The 12,560-nt window shown below is 40.4% G+C and overlaps 1 protein-coding gene across 1 annotated transcript in view; it reads left to right on the top strand.

Annotated features, from left to right (window-relative positions):
• The window catches only part of Ppm1h (protein phosphatase, Mg2+/Mn2+ dependent 1H), a 270,705-nt gene that overhangs the window by 247,977 nt on the left and 10,168 nt on the right, over nucleotides 1-12,560 (top strand). The window lies entirely within an intron of this gene.

Raw genomic sequence — 12,560 nt, 5'->3', positions numbered from 1 at the left:
GATACAAGTGGCAAAGAATTTAATTTGTTGAGAAATTTTAACAGCATATCTTTTTCACATTCTTACTTTGTATCTTCCAGTATTAGATCCTGCTGATGTGGGTGGTGACAGATCCTTTCCAGTATGGATTTTCATCCACTGGATAATTGTTTGGTTTTTGTTGTTGTTGTTTGCTTGTTTGTTTTGTTTTTGAGAAACATTGAGAAGGGAGAAAAAGATTAAAGTAGATTTTTCTTTGAAGTATAGTGACAATGTTAATACCTTAACCCTAGAAGGCTCTCACAAATAAATAGAACTCACCCCTGGAGAAAGGCAGCTTTAACTGGAACACAAAGAAACAAGTCAACATGATGAAAAGCCAGCAATAACAACAGAAACAGTAGAATTGGACCTGTAAATATTTCCTTACTGGGTTTATCAAAAATATAAATTTTTTAACATGACTCAGAAATCTTTTAAAAGGCATAAAAAATGTGAACAAGGATAAGATACTACAAAACAACAAAGCACATTTTTTAAATAAGGAAATTAAACTTCTAGAGATGAAAATATAAAAATAGAAATCAATAATTCAGTGAATTAAACAGATTAGAGATTAGAGACAGTTAAAGAGAATGTTGGTGAACTAGAAAATGCATCTGAATAATAACCCAAAATATGGCTCAGTGGGACAAAGAGAAGAGAAAATGTGAAATGAGACTAAGAGATTAGGAGGATGATGTAAGATGCTCTAAATAAATTTCCAAATGGAAATACTATAGAAAGTCTGAAGGAAAAGTTCCCAGTGCTAACCCTAAGATTCAAAAATCCCAATAAATCTCAGCCAGAAGAAAAAAAAAAAAGAAGAAAATTGTAAATAGATACTTCTTAGTGAAACTAAAAAACTTGACTTCACCTAAGATATTCAAAGCAGCTGGAGAGACAAACAGATACACAGAGCTATCATTTAGACTGACGGACAACTTTTCAAAAGCAACAATAGGAGCTAAAAGACAATAGAATTGTATCTTCAATTGGCTAAAAAAAAAACACAAAACTGTCATCCTGAAAGTTTTTCATATGTAGTAAAACTATCAATAAAGAGGATGAAGTAAGAAATTTTTCAGGTCACACAAAAACTGAGAAATTTTACTGCCAACCAGTCTCCTCTGAAGAAAATTCTAAAGGACATACTCACATGAAAAAAGGAAATCATCCAAGGTGGGAGACCTGAGAAGAGAGATTATTAAGCTAAAAAGTTAGTAAATGTACAGATGTATTTAAGTATATATTTACTGTATAAAATAATAAGAATGTCTGATGTATAGAGTTAAAAATCGGACACTAAATTACTGAACAAAATAGTAAATAAATTAACAAAGAGGAATAGTAATCAACTTTGGGATGCTATGGTTCTTCTATTTGTGAAGAGGTGAAAGATACTTAACTTTACACTTTGAGAAAACAAGTTTAAATAGCTAAGGAAACAACTAAAATCCTAGAACATCCAACTCCTAAACTAGTAGAAGAAGAGAAACCCACATGGAATAAAAGCCCAGCTTCTGAACAACTGATTAATCAAGAGAGGAAGTCATACTGAAAATTGGAAATTACTTGCAACTGAGTAATAATACTACATAGCAACAATTTGAAGATTGAAATTTGAACCTTCTTTTTTTTCTTTTTTTTTAAATATTTATTCATTTATTTTAGTTGTAGTTGCACACAGTACCTTTTATTTATATGTGGTTCTGAGGATCTAACCCAAGGCCTCACCCATGCTAGGCGAGCACTCTACCACTGAGCCACAACCCCAGCCCCAAGCCTTCTTTTTTTCTAATTTAATGAGCTAAGCACAGATGGAAGACTACTCATTGCTGACCTGCCTTTAAGTGACTCCCTTCTTTCCATATCCTGAGGGAACTTTATCCAAGCTCCCCTGGTGTCATGGGGTCCCTGACCATAGGAAGAGGCCCTTAATCACAGAGAAAGTTGTTTCTTGGAGTAAGACTTTGAGGGCTGACTTATGTTATTTGGTGAGTTCTGCCTATATTTTCCACATAAACATGTACAAAGGAATTCTTATAACTTCTGTGGACAGAGCCAAAGGATGGAGCCGTCTACCTGCAGACTGTGTGTACTTTTCCTTTGTGCGGGCCATGAGTCAACATCTGTGTTAATTTAAAATGTTAAGTCTGTGGTCCTTAATTCAATAACAGCACCTAATGTAAGAAGTATAAATATCAGGAAAATAATGGAAGGAAAAAATTAAGACCAGTGAGAGAATAAATGTATAATAAAAATAAATTATAAAGCCAAAATTTCATCCTTTGAAACAACATATTAGGCTAATACAAGTCAAAACCACAGTGAGATGCCACTTCACACTCACATAAGTGAAGTAAGGTAATCACAAAAGGACCAGTATTGTATGATTCCACTTACATGAATTTGACCTACAGTAATCAACTCTGTAGGGATGGAAAATAGAGATGATGCCTGCCAGTGGTTGTAGGGAGGGAAGAATGGGGAGCTGGAGCCTGATGGGTAATGAGTTTCAGCTAGGAAAGAAGAAAGAACACTTGGAGACAGAGGGTGGTAATGGTTACACAATGATGAGTGTACTTAATGCCACCGAAATGTGCACTTTAAATATAAACTTTAAAATGGTCAATATGCTAAATTTTATTTTATGTATGTTTTATCACAATGCCAAGAAAGCAATTAAAAAGCAATAAAAATTAATAAAGTAGATAAATTTTCTGAAAGATTAATCAAAAAGGGGGGGGACAAATAAACAGTATTAGGAATACAAAAGAGTAATAACTCAGATGCAGTAGCAATTAAAATAGAAGATGTAATTATGAACATATACATATTCTTTAATAAGAACATTATAAAGATAACTTTATTCTAAATTAAACTATAGAATCAGTGCAATTATAACCAAAATATCCATGGAGTTGTTTTTTTGTTTTTGTGATGCTGGGGATTGAACATGGCAAGCACTCTACCAACTGACCTATATCCCCAGCCTTCTGTGGTGTTTTCATTGAACTTAACAAGCTGATTCTAAGTACTGTGTTGAAGGACAAGATGCCAAGAATGTTTGTAACATTTCTTTAGGGCTCTATAGTCCTTTCCCTACTAGATACTAAGATAAAGCCAAAGTAATTAAGGCAGTGGAAATAATAAAAATTGGTTCTTATCTCATAAAATAAACCAAAATCAAATCCAGGTAAAGTAAGACTTGAATGTGAAAGGCCAAAATAAATACAATTTTTAGAAAACAGCATAGGAGATAATCTTAGGTCCTTGCAATAGGGAAGGGTTTCTTAAACAAAATGTAGAAAGCACAGTTGTTTTAAGAAGATTGATAAGTTTATGTCAAAATTACAAACTTTAATTCTCCAAAAGATAAAGAGAGTAAAATGACAATTCATGAACTGGGAGAAGGTATTTGAAACTTATATAGCTAACTGAAGAGGGACTGTTATCCATTTTATATAAAGGGCTCTCATCAAGCAATAAAGAGAACACACACAAAAAAAAAAAATCAGAAAAATGATCAGGAACCAGCCAGACATTGCACAGAAGAGGAACAGTGACCAATGAATATACAGCAAAATACTTGACCTTAATAATCAGAGAAGTATAAAAACACACATTGAGAAGTGTTTTCTCACCAGATTGACAACACTTTGAAGTCTGATTGATCATCTAATTGTAAGAGTTAGCAAAGAGGTGGAACAACTGTCAATGGGAGTTCCAAGGACACAGCACTTTCTATTTTGAGAAATAGCTCTAATGAAGTCATTTACCTTGGCATACCTGGTAAAGTGGAGCGTGCACCCCTGGGTCTGTTTTTGCAGTGGTGGATCTAAAGGTAGAGTCCTCAGGTGTGGCACCAGCAACACCTGAGAACTAATTAGAAAGGCAAACATTCAAGCCCTGCTCCACAACAGTCAAATCAAAATTCCACTGGTAGGACCAACAATTTTTGTGTTAGCCAACCATCCAGGTGAACCTGATGCTGCTAAAATTTGAGAACCCACTTCCCTGGAGCAACTATGACATCATCAGTCATGCAAAAAGATGCCCAGAGAATCATTTTTAATTACCCAAACCAGGAGTAATTTGCATGTCCAGTCATAGGATGGGTAAAATAAAAACAGAATGCTATACATCCCCAAATAGGAATAAACCAAAGCTCTGTACTCCTTAACTAGGAAGAATCTCAAACATGTGATGTTGAGTTGAGTAAACAAAACATAGATGATGGGAATATAATTCCATTTACATGAAGCAAAAACTACTGATATATCATTTAGAGATGTAGATATTAAAACCATAACAAAAAACAAGAGAATTAACCCAAATTGTAGCCATACCATCCTGAGTACATGCATTTTCATCCAATCTCAGAAACTGAGCAAGGTCAGGCCTGCTTAGTACTTGGATGGGGGAATTAACCCAGAACTTAGGATACTAATTAACTTGGGAGGAAAGGTAAGGACTTAGGGGATATGTGCTTGAATAGGGGCCATTCACTGGACCACCAAGATATTTGCCGGCAACATTCTGTTCCTTTAGCCTAGATAGTATGTACATAATTCCTGTTACTTTTCAACTGCAAATGTTATATAGTAAAAATATGAAAGGCAGTGTAGTCTAGTGGTTAGGAGCATGGAATCTGCCATTGGACTTCTCAAGTTCAGGTTTTGGCTCTTTCTTCTAGACTTGATGACCTTGAGAAAATTTCTTAACTCCTCTGTGCCTCTGGTTCCTCTAGTGTGAAATGGAGCTCCAACTGTGCCAGCCTTGTAGATAGATATAAAAGTGAAGTGCCTGATCTACAGTAGTACTAAAAGAAGTGTTTTTTGTTTGTTTGTTTGTTTTTGTTTTTGTTTTGGGTAGCAGGGATTGAACACAGGGGCACTCAACCACTGAGCCACATCCCCAGCTCTATTTTATATTTTATTTAGAGACAAGGTCTCACTGAGTTGCTTAGTGTCTTGCTTTTGCTGAGGCTTTGAACTCGTGATCCTCCTGCCTCAGCCTCCCGAGCCACTGGGATTATAGACAAGTGCCACCAAGCCCACATAGAAGTGTTTTGTTTTTTCATTTTTTTTTATCATACGTTTCATGTTTCACACAAAAAAAAATTTTTCAGGAAAAATGTGAAACTAAACAATCTGTCTCCTCCCAGAATTATTTGGTATAATTTTGCTCAGGTGTAGAAGAATTAGTGTTACTTTTAATTAAAGATTCTTTTGTTTGAATTTGAATGTATTTTTCTCCCTCCAACTTTTTATTCTGTGTTATGTGTCCTACTTGCTAGCAACATTCTCATGTCGATTTTCTCTACTATGATTATTTTTATAAAGCTTTGCAAGGCCAGCTGCCGGTTATGAGTTAAAAGATGCTTGACACTTTTTAAAATTTCTCTAAGCTGGCCTGGTCTTGCCTGCCAGCCCGTTTCTCTCCATGGCAACCAATCTGCCTGCCAAGGAATGGTTACCTATGGGCAGCGTGCGTGCCAGGTAAGAGCAGGCTCCTGGGGTCAGAGAGAACTGTTGCCTACAGACGCAGAGTTTGCAGGACTTTTCTCTGAACAAACAGGACAGAAATAAAAAATATTCTTCAGTTTGCCTTTCAGGGAAGACAGCAAACCCTAACCTGACAAAGAATCCTCTATCAATAAGATGAATGAGTGAAAGGAAAAGTTGAAGGCCAGATCATTGGTAAGAGAGAGACCCTCAGGCTAAAGATCAGGAAAAGTATGGATAATTTTTGAGCTCTTGAGACAGGACATAGGGGTTGAGGTTTTCTTCTTTGACAAATAACTCCCATTTGGATTCATTCGTTTGGGAAATAATGCTAAGGACCTGTTCTATGATCCAAGGCCTGCTAGACACTGGGAAAGAATCTGTGAAATAAATAGACTTCATCTCTGCCCTCTTGGAGTTTGAAGTCTAGAGGGGGTTATAGAAGCTCAGAAAGTCACCTTATGATGATTCAAGAGAGGAGCTTATTATAGCCCAAGGGATGTCTAAACTTAAACCTGAAGAATTAAAGAAGCATGAGCAGGCAGTGTAGGGGTTGGGTGGAGTTGGGGAGGGCAAGCATGGCACATTCAAGGAAGCCAGCGGTCATTGTGGCTCACTGGGCTGACATGAGGTGGAGTGTCAGCAGACAGGCTGTGGGGTCAGTCCCAGCCATATCATGCCAAGCTTTATGCATTCACAAGATTAATGAATGAAAATTTTTTTAAGAAAGAAAGTCTATGGAAACGATATGAAATTTGTATAATTTGTTCATTATGGCCCATAATCAGGAAACGTTCTGTACAATCTGATGGTAAAAATCAGCATGAGGACCATCCCCCACCCCGTGTGCTCCTTAGTAACTTTAGACGTATTGGGACATCAAAGCAACTTAATTTGTTTCAAACTCAGGAATCGTGTCAATTGGTGTTCTCTTTCATGCGTGTGGCATCTTTGCACATATCTGAGTGTAATTTGGCTGGAGGACATCACATTCATGCCCCAGGCTGAGCATGTCTCCTTGGGAGTTCCAAGGACACAGCACTCAATCCCAAAAGCTGGGTGCCCTCCCAGCTGGGAGCTGTTCTAATCTTGCCTCACAAAATGGAAATATGAGTGGAATTCACCCTAATGGGTTTTAGTCCAAGTCAGTTTCTGAGATGAGAAAAGGTCAACTGTAATTGCAAAGCCTCTACCAGCCCTTCTTTGGCTGGGAGTTCATTTTGCTGTAAATACAGCCCAGGACCCCAGGTTTGCCCTTGGAATCATGGGGCAGTGGAGTGGCTGGGTCCAAGCTTGGGGGGCTGACCAAAGGATGCCAGCCTATTGTTTGATACAAGATGAGAAAGGAAAGATACAGTCCCCAGGGCTGGAGGGAAGGGAACAAAGCAAGGAAGAACAGCAAAATGTTTCTGCATTTGAGGTTTTGAACAAAATGTTTTTGCATTTGAGGTTTTGCGTGGGCCTGTTGTACTTTGAGTTTTACCAGGTTTTCCCAGTTTTGTCTAGAAAGGAAACAGAAAGAGGCAAGGCACATGTCTACCGCTGACAGACAGGAATCTGGAGTTTCTTGATTGTTGGGCATTTGTTTATATTGTGTGCAGGGTTTTTCTTTTTGTATTTCCCTAATGACACCCTTCCCAATAAGGTATTTAAAATAGCACCACCACCACCACCACCCTCACCCGAAGGCTTGTGAGAGAAAAGACTGATGGCATAAAGAGGTGTTTGCCCAGCTCTCGCCTCACACCTTCCTCTCAGGCAGGGATGGGGACAAATGGCTCTGTGATCCTCTTGACCCTAGTGCATCTTGTTAAGCCCTTTTGCTCCTTTTGAACTGTCTTGACAAAGAAACTAAAAAATTTAAAGGCAGCTTTGTAGACGAGCCAGAATATGAGTGCAGTGGGTTTTTGTCTTTCTTTTCTTTTTATTGGAGTTTGCCCTGAAGTGTAGCAGAGCTGGCAGCTCTTTTGACTCTTCTGTGGGGTCATGAAATAAACTGTTCACAGGAAACACATCACAGTGCGTTCGAGAGTAGGGTTGTTGGAGGTCATGGGGGTTGGCTATGCAGGACTCTGGTTTCCCATAATTCCAGTAAGATTCTCTTTTGAGACCTAAAGATTCTACAAGATTTGGAGAAGGTACTCAGAGAAAGACCTGGAAGGGGTTTCCTAAGGCAAAACAATCTGCAATTGACTATCCCCTCTGTCGGGACTAAACAGAGGTTTAGTCCCAGAGATTTAGTTGGTGGGGTCTCCTGAGGGAAATCGTCAGAATGGAGGCAAGTATGTAAACACTCAAAAAAGACGCTTAATATTTTGTCAGAAAGGAATAAATTGTTAATATTACCAAAGGGAGAGGGTGTGGACAAAGTCAAGAGAAATTGAAGCCTGAGAACAGTTAACCAAACATGAAATCATGGTATAGATTCATGTTCCAAATGCCCAAGCAAAACTTTGCCCATCCTTTATTTCCTTAAACCTGTTTGCAGCAAACTTAGTTTTTATGTCTTGGACCTAGCAACCTTTTATTCTCCTGATATATACTCAGGGTGTGTGCATGTGTGTGCACACACATGTACGTTGGGGATTGAACCCAGGACCTTGCACATGCTGAGCACACACGCTACCACTGAGCTGCAACCCCCCCCCCCGCCCTACCAGGATCTTTTAATGAAGTATTCAGTCTGCAAGTACCAGTGCACCATAATCCCATTCCCTCCAATGAAAGAAGTCTTCTCAGGGGCCAGATCTTGCTTCCACTATCCTCCTTCACTGCCACGCTCTGGTTAGTTGTGAATCTTGAGAAAGAAGGGGTTAATCCATGGAAGGTTAATGGTAAAACACCCACCAACGCTGATAACAGGCATTAAATGCTAGTTTAATATAGGTATTAAATGCTAGTTTTTCTTACTCTGATAAAATAAAATTTATTTTGGCAAAGACACAAAGGTCCTTTTTTTTTTAATCTTTCCATGAGTTAGCTGAACTAATTTCTTAGCAGCACCATATGGTATTCAATAACCATGCCTCAAATGCAAAAAGGAAGCGTTCCTCCCCCCCCCCCCACCCTGCCCCCTACTATGTCATTTACAGGTTTTCAGAACAAATTCGTTGAGTGTTTGATCTGGTGTTTGAAGACTAGATAAAATCTGCATTTTTGTTTCTTGTGCACTGTTTAGCATATTCAGATCCGTGGGAATTTGGAAGTCAGCCGGAGATCCTGGCTGCAGCAGCCTCTGCACAGCACAGACAGGCCCAGTTTTCTATCCCCAGTGCTGTTTGTGTGGCTGGTGGAGCAGAGCTATGTGGCCACTTAGCAGTGTGGCCACATCAGGGCATTTCAAAGAGCTTGCCAGGAGGAACTGAGGAGGCGATGGTGTGTTATGTTCCTTTGTGTTGAAATATTACTGTTTGGAATTTGAACTAAAATACACTCACCATCTAAAAAAGCCAAGGAGACAGTGCCAAGATGCAGAGAGGTGGGCAAAGCCTGTCCCCCCTCCCTCAGGGGTGGGGAGCTGTCTCCAGCCTATCCTTGTTCCAGTGTTTCAGGGTAGAGTCCCTGTACCCTAGGCTGGGGACAGAAGCTGGTGTGAGCAGCTTCACCGCCTTCAACTGCTTCAGAGCTTGGTTGCCAGGGTATGGCCCTGGCTCCCATTGGTGAACCTATTGGTGTGAGCAGCTTCACCGCCTTCAACTGCTTCAGAGCTTGGTTGCCAGGGTATGGCCCTGGCTCCCATTGGTGAACCTAGATGTGTCCCTCCTACCAAGTCTATTTGCCACTTTCCAAGCACAACAAAGGCCACCTCCAAGCCAGCCCCCACTCTCCACCACCCAGTCACCATAGATCAGGGCCAATGTTCCAAAGCTGTGGGGGGAGCCTTCCACCTCTTAAATCTCAGGCCTGCTCAGAATGCAAAGAGGATTCCTCCTCCTGTTCCCATCACATGGTATTACTGAGGGGTATCAGCAGATGGAGGCTGCCTTTTATATGCAAATATTTGGAACCCATTAATTCCCCAGTTCCTCCCTCTTATAAGACCCTGTCCATACCATCCAAATGGCAAATAAAAGTTCCCACCCAGCTAGCACTATGAAAGACTGTAAGCATGGTTAGAGCCTAAAGCCTGAAATTGACTTATTTTTGACACTACTCTGAGAGGTAGATGACTTAAGGCAAAAATCTCATGAGGAGGAGAAAGGCATATTATGTCTAATGAGGAAAATGATAGCTAACATTTATTGACCTCTGACCATGTGCCAGCACCGTGCTGGTGCTGAATGCTTTATGGAAAAATCTCATTTGGTCCTCACAGGAACCTTCTCGGTCTGCACAATTATTATTCCAGACTTACAATTAAGAAAAGAGGGCCTCTAATAGGCTAACGAGTCTTTCCAGAGCCACTCGTGCGGGTGGTGAGAAAGCCAGGGTTGGAATCTAGGCAGTCCACACCCACACCCTGAGCCCTTTTTTATGTGCCACTAAAGAGGTGAAAGAATCAAGAACTGTCACAGAAATGGCAAGGACAAGAGAGAGAATCGAGGATTTATGGGCCTCCTCCTGCCCGGACTTTCAAGTAGGTGATTGTGAAAAGAGCTTTTGGCCTTCCCGTGGTTCTTCAGTCCCTCTTCCCTTTTTGTTTTCCTTTTCAGCCCCTGCTGTCCTTTTTCGGCTCCCTTCCCCTTCAGAGCACAGCCCTGTGAAGTTTGCCAAGTCAGATCCTTCCCCAGCAGCCATTTCTCTCAGCAGAGCTTTGCTGATCAATATTGAAAGCTTCAGCCAGAGAAGAAAAATGTACTCAACATTCAAAACTTGTCTCCTGGGGAGAATCTTCCTCAGGAGAGAGTGGGCACTTCAAACCACTCCAAGGGTTCCTTAATACAGCCTGACCAGGCAGTCCTGAATAAGGCATTCCCTAACGCCCTAAGGCTGTTCCACATCCAGCTTCCAGAAACACCAGGCTCCTCCTCACCCTGCCTTATGGTTCCAGTTGGTATATAACAGGATCCAGTTCCTGTTCCCTGCCTTCAGCTGCACCCTGTTCTTTACTGCTCCCCTGCATGTTTTATGCATGTGTTTTATGTTTTAACTCAAATTTTCTCCCTACATCTCTCTGTCTATGGCACATATATGCCCTTGTATTCAGCCTCAGTACCAAAATCAATAGAGTCCTGTTTTACTGACACAGTAAGCAGGGGTTTTTTTTGTTTTGTTTTGTGTTTTGTTTTTATCATTACCAACCTAGGCAGCGCTTGTAAGGTAGAAATTTGAGGTAGAAATGGAAGGAAGAAGATGCAGTTCTTTCCCTTCAGTTTCTTTTCCTTTTTTTTTTTTTTTTTTTTTTTTTGATACTGGGGATTGAATGCAGGGGCAAGTCACATCCCCAGCCCTATTTTGTATTTTATCTAGAGACAGAGTCTCACTGAGTTGCTCAGTGCCTCATTTTTGCTGAGGCTGGCTTTGAACTTGGGATCCTCCCACCTCAGACTCCCACGCCACCAGGATCACAGGCGTGCGCCAGTGTGACCAGCTTCCAGTTTCTTTTTGCACCAGTCTTGGTGATAAGCAACCTTCAAATGATTTCATGCCTGGGGCAGTGTGACTCATGAATGTAGATGCTAATGAACTCTAAGATGTCCACTAGCCTCCAGTATGGAGACTGGAGCAAATAGCCTCCTAAGAACTGGGTTCCTGGGGTTGTTCTGAGCTACCAGTTTATAAGGAAAGCTTCCTACAGATGACTTCATCTGACCCAGCACCTTTCATCCTGTAGCACCTGAACAACATGTCAGCAAGCTGGTTCTAGAGCTCTATTGCACTGTTCACCTATCAAATGCCGTGTCTAGTCATTCCCCTTCAGTTGTCCAGTAAGACAACTGTTGGACAGGGAGGAATATCACATACACTAATGAATCAGCTTGGCAAAGAAAAGTCATGTGAAGGAATCTCAACTACTGGGAATGGTGCATGACCAAGAGATCCTAGGGAGTCTCCATAGGCTCTCCCTCAGGTTGGATCAGTCCTTCCTTTAAGTAAGGACTTAAAGGGTACCCGGATGAGAGCAGATACATGACAAAATTCAAGTTTTATAAGGAGGAAATGGCTGTGTAGCCCTACCACATAAGAAAAAAATGTGAACTTAATCCTTATACTACTAATGTGACAAGTGGATCCTAAGCCAAAATCATCATTAACATAAACATGCTCTAGCAATAGAAAGTAGAAAGCCCATAGTATGTTAATCAGCTTTTCATCACTGTGACAAAATCCCTGAGAAAAACAACTTACAGAAGGAAAGATTTGTTTTGGCTCATGGATTCAGAGGTTACAGATCATGGTCAGTTGACTCCATTGCTTTGTACCTGAAGTGAGGTAGAGTATGATGGGAAAGAGGCTACTCAGCTCATGACAGCCAGGAAGCAGAAAAAGCAAGAGGAAAGGGCTAGGGACAAGGTATACACTTCCAGGTCACTTCCTCAGTGACCCACCTCTTACAAAAATGCCCCATCTTCTAAAGTTTCCACCACCTCCTAATAGTACCAGTGGCTACCGACTAAATCCTCAACTCTTGAACCTTGAGGGACATTCCAGTTCCAAACTGTAACACCAGGTAAAGGCAGATTTTTAAATTTCTGTGGATAACCTGGAGCACATAATAAAATGCTCTCTGAAAAGCAGCTTATATCTCACTTTCAAACCCACCCTGAGAAAGAATAACTGGATCCAGTTAAAGACTCCCCAAGGAAAACCTGCATGTAACAGAAACAGATTGAGAAAAGAGTTAAATGTGTGAAAATAGAATTGTAAGGTTGCCCCGGAAAAGAACCAAATGGAAATTCACAATAGTGAGACACTGTCACTGAAATAAAGTAGCTCGCTAAATGGAATGAACAATAAATACTGATGAAGCTCTTAGATGACAGAGAAGTTGAAATCTGGGAGATAAGATGGGAAAGTCTAGTTAGAGTTTATGGAGAATATATAAAAAGTTAGAGCAGAAGCAATATTCAAAAAGTTCATGGCTGAGAATTT

The sequence above is a fragment of the Marmota monax genome, unplaced genomic scaffold (assembly GCF_021218885.2).
Source record: "Marmota monax isolate L192 unplaced genomic scaffold, Marmota_monax_Labrador192_F-V1.1 WCK01_AAM20220418_F8-fsc00056, whole genome shotgun sequence".
NCBI classification, from domain to species: Eukaryota; Metazoa; Chordata; class Mammalia; order Rodentia; family Sciuridae; genus Marmota; species Marmota monax.
The sequence above is the reverse complement of the archived record's forward strand: the minus strand, read 5'-3'. Positions and strand labels throughout refer to the sequence as shown.